At 33.4% G+C, this 9,268-nt stretch overlaps 2 long non-coding RNA genes across 2 annotated transcripts; both read left to right on the forward strand.

Annotated features, from left to right (window-relative positions):
• The first annotated feature begins 909 nt into the window (after nucleotides 1-909).
• LOC109189587 lies at nucleotides 910-5,742 on the forward strand. The gene is made up of 3 exons (XR_002055588.1): nucleotides 910-920; nucleotides 1,471-1,474; nucleotides 5,660-5,742. It is a non-coding gene; the product is annotated as an uncharacterized LOC109189587 (long non-coding RNA).
• Nucleotides 5,743-7,808: 2,066 nt separating this feature from the next.
• Nucleotides 7,809-9,268, forward strand: LOC109189585. Its single transcript, XR_002055586.1, has 4 exons — nucleotides 7,809-7,876; nucleotides 8,296-8,398; nucleotides 8,487-8,578; nucleotides 9,186-9,268. It is a non-coding gene; the product is annotated as an uncharacterized LOC109189585 (long non-coding RNA).

A 9,268-nucleotide genomic window follows, 5' to 3' on the forward strand; every position in this document is an offset into this window, starting at 1 on the left:
AACCTATTTTCCTTGCTATCTTTTATTGATTGGCTACTTTGAATGGTTGTATGTGTGATTTTGTGATTATGCCTTGATAGAGCTTGTCTTAGGGTTCATATTGTGGTTTCTTAACGATCTTGATATTCGTGAGTATTTATATGCATGATTCTTGTGTTTAAATATGTTTAGAGCTTGTCTTTAGGGTCTTATATGATGGGTTTTTGATGTTCTTGAGGTTATTGATACTCTTGAACAATTATGTGTTTATCCTTGAGTATTGGCATGTTTAGAGTTTGCGTTTAGGGTTCAATTGTGTTGTTTTCTTGGCTTATTCTATGTGTTCAAGTCCCTATTGTTGTTCATATGATTTTGAGTGTGTTTGGACTTGATTTTGGGTAAAATTGATGGATTCCCGGGATGGGAAAAATGCCAAGAAACATGTGTTCCAGCGGTAGTCGGTGGGGAAACGAACCCCCGCAGTCCGGCGGGAGGTTGTCCTCCCGCCGTACCGCCCGCTGGTACGGGCGGTGCGGTGAACCGTTTTGCCCCGTTGGTTGTTTCCCGGTGCCCTGTTGTGCCTCGTTTGATGTTTGTGAGTCTAGAATGATGTCCCGAGCACCATATTAGGATTTGTGAGTTCTGGTTATTGCATGTGGTCTAGTTTTGTATTCCGTTGGTCTAAAGGATGAGTTGTAATGTCCCCTCAAGTGTCGTGGTTGTCTTGTTGTCATTGTAAGTAATGTCTATGTTGTCCCCCATTAGTCATGTGTTTGTAATGGTGTCATTTATCGGTGAGAGTCTGTACGGGTGTTACATACCCCTTCCCCGATTACCCATTGATGAAGTTGTTGTTGAGTATTGTTTATTGTGTTGTTGTCCATGATGAGAAAAGATATGAGATTGGTGGAAAAGATATGTTGGCGGTTGATGCACAGCGCGTGCTTATGTTATGGTGCTGCGGTACCTATGTTGTTGCACTGCGTGTGCTTATGTTATTGTGCTGCAGTATAATCTATTTAATGGCACTGCATGTGTAATTTAGTATATTTTCAAACAAATAAACTCTGAGTAATGAGTTATCGATCCACAGTGAAGTGAGCTTTTAAGCACCAATTACTAATTTATTCACGAGAAGCTAATCCTAATGATTATGAGTGAAGAATGCAAATAAATAAATAAACTAAAGCAATGATTCAGGTTTTGAAAATAGTAGAGAGAGAATAAGATTCTTGGGAGTCAAGTGTTTAATCACCTAGTGCCTAACCTAATGTAATATTAAATATGGGTTTAAACGGGTGTGAGGATGCAAAGTGGTATAGAGCTACTCTCGTAGTCACTAACACTAGTGAATATCCACTCTCGTGGTATAAACACTCAATAAAACAAGAACAAGCATCGTAATAAATTCCTAACTACTACCATCTCTCGATGTGCAATAATCAATAATTAAACTCCCTAACAAAATTACCCTTTCTCAAGGTGCAACAGTTAGGTGCAATTGTGTGTGCCATAAGTTATGCCCAACTCTCGTTGTGACACAAACAAAGCTATGAAGCAAGTAATTCGGGCCCTAAACTACTAGCAACAAGAATGATAAACACAATTGCAACACAAGTATTAACCCCCAATAATAATATATCAAAGAATCTGAGAGCTCAGACACATAGGTTCATAAACACTTTTTACCCAAGAATCTCTAAAGAATTTAGTCAAGCATGGCTAAATTATACATAGCAATAATAATAAAAAAAATACAAATTATCAAAAGAGTACAAGATTGAACCAGACGATTCTCCCAAATCTCCCTAACTTTCTTCTTGACTCCCAAGATAACTTGTGGCTTTTGATTTCTCTATTTCTTGTGTCCAAAGATCTCTAAATGAATATTAGGGTTGAGTAAGGTGGGATTTTATAGTAGGTACAAAGCTGGGGCGGAATTGGAATTTTCTTAATTAAATATTAAATTCGCCGCCCTTTTGGAAATCAACTCCTTTTTTTATTTAGAATAAAGTTGCTGCACTTTGGTTTAGAGATTATTGCAGCCCACTTTTGATTTTGGAATTCAGCACCTTTTAATTTGGAAGTTTGGCACTTTTGATTTTGGAAATTGCAGCGCCCTTCATTTGGATTAATTCAATGCCCCTTTTTCTTCTTTTGGAATTTGCGCTGCTTCACTCAATTCAACGCGTCGAACCTGTTGGGTACGCCGTCTTATGGTCCACTTTGACTCCAAATTTGTCTTAAAATTTCTCTTTCTTTCAACCTTGACCTACAAATGTTCAAAAGCACTAACAAACACCGTAAAACATTCAAAACGAGTGTGAGCCATAACTAAATGATAATATAAAGGATTATGCAATTAAATTAACAAAGTCATGAACTCAAGTCTATCAAATATAATCAAATTAATAGTAAAAATGTGCACAATTAGGCTCACATCAGTGTGCTAAGAGATCGGTGGTCTTGTTGGCGAAAATATAGGCGGGGGAGCATGCGGTGCTCCGGAGCGATAAGGGTGCTGGTGTACAGGGTAGCCTGGAGGTAAAGGTTGGAACTGTTATAGGGATGGAGAGGAGTAAAGGTTGGAACTTGGTTTAAGGTTGGAACATGGATGTGTTTGTTGTTGTTGTTTGTTATTGTTGAGTCTTATTGTCGTCTTATCTTGTGGTCATAGCCTGAATGCTTGTGTCTTTACGTGTCTTGTCGTGTCAAGTCGGTGTGTCTTGAGTCTCATTCCTGATTTTAAAGCTAGAGTTGTTTAGGATTATATCTATGTATTGCCAGGTCTCAAAATGGTTTCCTATATTTATATACTTATTGTACTCAACGGATGGGAGTGGGTTGCTTAGCATTATTCGATAATGGTTGTAATACCGCCTGTTTTTCAGGTACATATTAGTTGGCTCGTGAGCGCGCTAGTCGGAGCTGCGGTTCCCAGTTTAGTTAGTAGTTAGCTTTAGTTGTTGGCCTTGAGCCGCTTTTGTATTCAGATATTGTTTATGGATTTTGATTAGTTAGTTGGTAGCCTGTACATCTAGGCTCTCTAGCTTAGATGTGGCATAGCACACCTAAACTATTATGCTTAGCTTTTGCTTATTTTGGTATTAATGATAGACTTGTTCCTATTTCATAAGCTTTAATGGTTTTAAATTATGCTGAAAATCGGGGTGTTACAATACCAACCATCACTCCATGATTCTCCTGAATTAAACACTATCCAAGCATAAAAATCAGTGTGCAGCTTGTATCTTGAATGAGCTTATTGACCGAAATGATGTTGAATTTAAATGAAGGGATGTGGAGAGCTTCTTTCAGCCATAGATTGTCATTTAGCTTCATATTCCCTATGTGTTTGACTTCAATGGTTTGGCCAGTAGGTAGATTGACCTCGGTTCTAGTAGCCTCATGATAATCAACAAGGAAATCTATGGAGCAGACAATATGATTAGTTGCCCCTGAATCAAGAATCCAAGAAGACTGACATATGGAAAGAGAATTAACAAAGAGTTATGGGATACTTGCCTTTATCATTGGATTGCAGCTCATTGAAGTTGGGGATTAAGGACACTACAACAATGGTGCTTGGCCCGAAGTTTGGCTGGCCTGGGGTTGCAGAATGGAGATGATCTTCTGCAATTGTTCTGAAGTTATTCTCTGATCCCCCATGTTCATCACTGCTACAGTGGTTTGTTGTTGCTCGCCTTTTGACTTGTACCCCGGTAACCCATCCCGGGGATAACCGTGTTTCATGTAGCATTTGTCTACAGTATGCCCCGTCATTCCACAAAATGTGCATTTAGCTTTCGTATTACCACTTCGTCTACCATTGTTAGAGTTTAAAGAAGCAGCAACTAGCTCATCAGATGCATGAACTTGCTCAACTTGTATAGCATTAGCATTGCTAACATCTAGAATGTCTAGATTCAGATTGTTCAAAGTAATTTGTCTTTCCAATTTTTCATCCATAACGAATACTTTGTAGAATCATCGTGGAAGGGGTTGTGCTCCTTGGTTGGATTCACCGGTGCCTGAGACGGTGGCGGCGGCGTAAGAGCGCTGCTCTGATTCCATATCAAAAAGCAGTTACATGAATGGTGAGAGAAGCGAACTGAAGATATTATTCAAGAAGACTTAAGCATGGTTTTACACACTAGATATATATATACATGGGGTAAATGCATTGTACAGGAGGGAAAGACTGTTATAATAGTCACGTAGGGGAGATTACTCTAATGCCCTTTATGCAATTTTCATCTACTGGTAAAGACTTATGCAGGATGCCTTCTACCTCCTTGTCACGTGCGCTGCAGTCCTTCGTTAGTGATGTAATCCAGAGATATTAAGAGGTAGTTTGCCGCTTCAATTTCTTGAATTATTTGAATACCATATTTATCAACAAATCCTTTTTAAGTAGTTAATATGATTGACTTCAAACTGTTTTTTCATGGTATTATAAAAATACTTGGTAAATAAATATATAACCATATTTTGCATTATTATAACTTTTATATTTAATTACAAGATAGTGCAAAAAGAAAACAAATGGACAGTATAGTGAATATAATTAATTACTGAATTTGAAGGTAAGGACTCTTTGCATTGTAGAAAATAAATATAATATAACTAATGAAATTATATATATATATATATATATATATATATATATATATATATATATATATATATATATATATATTAACTTTTTTGATAATGAATAATTTTTTTTAAAATAAAGGAATTGTAGACATCTAATTCTAAATTGAAGAAATGTATATGAATTATTTTTGTTGTAGCTACTAATTTATTTAATTTAATAATAGTAATAGAGTGACATAATTACTTTTCATCCACAATAATATAATGAAGTCACTGATTTTTTATTTTCAATTCGTTGTTGAGACAAATTGTTTTGGGAGTTTGTTAATGACAATTGCTGTCAATAGAGGATGATAATAAATAATTTGAAATTTATGATTACAATAGATATTGTTATAATGATATGGTAAAAATTAAATTACAAATTTCTTTAGAAGTTTTCATGTGTTAATAAAATTTTGAGAATGATGTGTATACTTGTTCAATTGGAGGCAATGGGATGTGAACATTGTCTATATATATATATATATATATATATATATATATATATATATAGTCTTTTTTATGTGCACAAACATATGCCCAATATTTATATTTTAAAAAATAACTAACAAATTTTAACGATAAAGAATTTTTTGTCCAAAAAAAATTCTATAGTACAACTCTAAAAGCAGTAAAGCACAATGTACAAAGTGGTTAGCACTAAAAACATGGACATAACTTTATTGCCTCTTATTAGTGTGTGTGTGTGTGTGTGTGTGTATATATATATATAATATATAATATTTAATATTATATATAATAATAATAATAATAATAATAATGATGATGATGATGATGATGATGATGATGATGATGATGATGATGATGATGATGATGATGATGATGATGATGATGATGATGATGATGATGATGATGATGATGGTGATGATGATAATGTTATTAACTTAAATAAATAAATTTTTATACTTTCCTTTTGAATTAGTATTTTCCATCATATAAATACAAATTTATAATTCTTTTAATCCCTACCCTCCCAATCATTTCTTTCCCCACATGGGACATGGGTAGGGCTTCTCAGACTCATCTCTTTGCTTTCTTTTCGTATGAATTTTCTACCTTCTTCTAACTATATTCCACCGTACTTCAATATGTTTTGCAATTTATATCGTCTGGTATGAGTTTGAAGATACTTAAGGAGCTCTGCTTCAACAAAAGGAAATTGAGGAGGAAGAGTCTTGGTAACAGAACCCTAATGGTTTAGTTTTTATGGAAGATTGTAGAGATGCGATTGAGGATGATGACAACGGTAATTTTGTTAGTTTTGAATCAATTTGTTGTGTAATTTGAATCACTCCCTTTGTCAACAAATCCCTCAAGTAGTTTATGATTGAATTTATTAATTATATTTTTAAAATTTTTTCACGGTATTAGTAAAATACTTGGTAAATAAATATATAACATTATTTTGTATTATAACTTTGATATTTAATTAAAAAATAGTGCACAAAAAATATAATACACAAAGTAGTGAATATAATCAATTGATGAATTTGAATGTAAAGAATTTTTACATTGGAAAAATATAAAGACAATATAACTAATAAAATTATTTCTCTTAATTAATTTATTGATAATGAATAATTATTTTTAATAAAGACATGTAGGGACAATGTAGCGAATATAATCAATTGATGAATTTGAATGTAAAGAACTTTTATATTGGAGAAAAATAAATACAATATAACTAATGAAATTATTTCTCTTATTTAATTTATTGATAATTAATAATTTTTTTTTTTGAATAAAGACATTGTGGACACATAATTCTAAATTAATGAAATGCATATGTATTATTTTTGGTTGTAGCTACTAAATTATTATTTAATTTAATAAGAGTAAAATAGAGTACTAATTATGCCAACTTTGATTGGGATGAGGTTCGAACCAAAGACCTTTCTTATTTAAATCAATGAGTATGTTAACGGTGAACTAACAGAAATTAATGGAAAAGATAATATTTATTGGAAAAGTTAACGGAAAATCATATTCATTTTGAGCCATTCATTTGATTAAAAAAATTTGACCGCCATTTTTTCTTCCCATTATAGGCCTAACTCTCTTGGGCTCTTATTAGTATATATATATATATATATATATATATATATATATATATATATATATATATATATATATATATATTCTCAGGATATACGATTCTTGATTAATTACGTGAGACGCAAGCTCCACCGTTCCGCGAGTGAAAACTGTGATGAAACGAAACCTGAAGCTTCAAGGGTCCGTTTACGTTGTAGGAGGAATATCAGCAAGCCATCGTCATCGTTGAAACCTGCAACCATCCTTTCATGGCTCATGGACTCTCAAACAGCACAACAAGGATGGAGAAATGAGCAGTACATCATCAGGCTAATTTCCCTTGAAGTGATCATTCGGCAAGCATGTACCTCTCCGGCAACGGATGTTGGGAAGATTATGTATTCAACCCACTTTGTAATCTTGGTGAACATCTAGTGGATTGGGCTGACGTGAATTGCCCGGCAGACGTAGGAGAAGTGCTCCGAACTGCGTGATCAATATCTGGTTCCTGGTTTTTGTTTTTCTTACTTTTAATTTATGTTTTCGTTTATTCGTAAATCAACATAATCAAGGGTACGTTAATATCTTAATTAAAAGTAAGTAGAATTCCAGGTGTTAACTTGCATTCAAGACCCATGTAACAATTTTAGTAATGAAGAGTAACTACTAATGTTTTGTGGTCTAAAATTAGGATTTTAATGATATATTTTATGTTTTTGTTGCAAATAAGGTTTCTATGAAACTGGAGAACACATTGGTAGGATTAAAGACTAAATTGGAAGAAGGGTATTCATGGACTTTACTCCGTCAGTTAGATCATCAGCACGGTGTGTACCTAGATGAAGATTATGAAAGAACAATTTGTCACTCCAAGCTCGCTGTGGCCTGGAGATTAATGGAGGATTCTTTCGGACAAATCTTTGATAGCTACACAAAAATTAACGTTATCAAAAACGTCATTTACAACTATGGGTATGTACTAGCTAGACACTATAGAAATTTCTATAACATCATGAATCTAAAGTTAGAAACTAAATTTCATTTTTGAATTTTGACATTATATTGACATATATACAGTGATAGACACCTTCTGTTTCATTTAAACTTTTGCACCTTCAAATTTCAATAGAATTGATTTCAAAGGCTTCTACACCGCTGTCTTGGAAACAAATGGGGAAATAGTTTGTGTTGCAGCTCTAAGGTAATAATCATCAAACATATATGGTATATATTAGTTATATATGTGCAAATTTGGGTCATAGTATATCGCATATGCTCTTCTTTGGTTTAAGGGATTGCGAAGTTTCTTTACACAATGCGAAATTCTTATCATATAAATGAGAATCTCATTCCCCCGCCTCCCATTCAATTCTTTAGGAGTGTTTGCATCAAACTATGTTATATCACATAATTCAAATATTGAAGCTTCTATGTATATAATGTTGTTTTAATTTACAGGATCCATGACAAAATGATTGCTGAAATGCCTTTCATTGCTTCCCATTTTGCTATAAAGAAATAAAGTTGTGTCTTCACTACTAATTACAGTTTTTGAAATAGTGGTAAGTGTTTGATCCGAACATAAAGCAATTATAACTTTTTTTGGTTCACCAATTTCAGGTGGTTCCAGAGGGTTTATGGTATTGTCCATATTGTATCTGCAAGTTCTGTGGAGAAATGGATGATGATTTGATGAACAAATGCCATCAATGTGGCAGGAAATGTAAGCAATTAAATAAAGTCAATGTTTGATTTACTCTCATTACCAAAATTATAAGTTAAACAAAATTTTCATTGTTATTGAACTGCAGATCATTTGAAGTGCTGTCAAGGGTTGGAAGAAAGAGAACTTGATCTAAACATGGTCTCTCATGATCTTTACTGTGACCAGAATTGCATAGAGGTAAGCTTTCCTATTTATATATGTATACATATATTCATTTAAACAACAAATTGGGCCCTTGTTTTCATTAGATCATTCATTTTTCTTTACCCAATAAAATTTGTACACGTGACAAGAGTTATACTCTACATATATCATTTTCCTTGACTCTTTTTTGTGTGTCTAGTTCATTTATAGATTTTAATGATTTATTTTATGTTTTTGTTGCAAATAAGGTTTCTGTGGAACTGGAGAAAACATTGTTAGGATTAAAGAATGAATTGGAAGAAGGGTATTCATGGACATTACTCCGTCAGTTAGATCATCAGCACGGTGTGTACATAGATGAAGATTATGAAAGCACAATTTGTCACTCCAAGCTCGCTGTTGCCTGGAAATTAATGGAGGATTCTTTCGGACAAGTCATTGATAGCTACACAAAAATTAACGTTATCAAAAACGTCATTTACAACTGTGGGTATGTATTAGCTAGACACTATAGAAATTTCTATAACATATATCATGAATCTAAAGTTAGAAAAGAAATTTCATTTTTGAATTATGACATTATATTGACATATATATAGTGATAGACACCTTCTGATCTGTTTCATTTAAACTTTTGCAGTTCAAATTTCAATAGAATTGACTTCAAAGGCTTCTACACCGCTGTCTTAGAAACAAATGGGGAAATAGTTTGTGTTGCAGCTC

The sequence above is a fragment of the Ipomoea nil genome, unplaced genomic scaffold (genome assembly GCF_001879475.1).
Source record: "Ipomoea nil cultivar Tokyo-kokei standard unplaced genomic scaffold, Asagao_1.1 scaffold1558, whole genome shotgun sequence".
NCBI classification, from domain to species: domain Eukaryota; kingdom Viridiplantae; phylum Streptophyta; class Magnoliopsida; order Solanales; family Convolvulaceae; genus Ipomoea; species Ipomoea nil.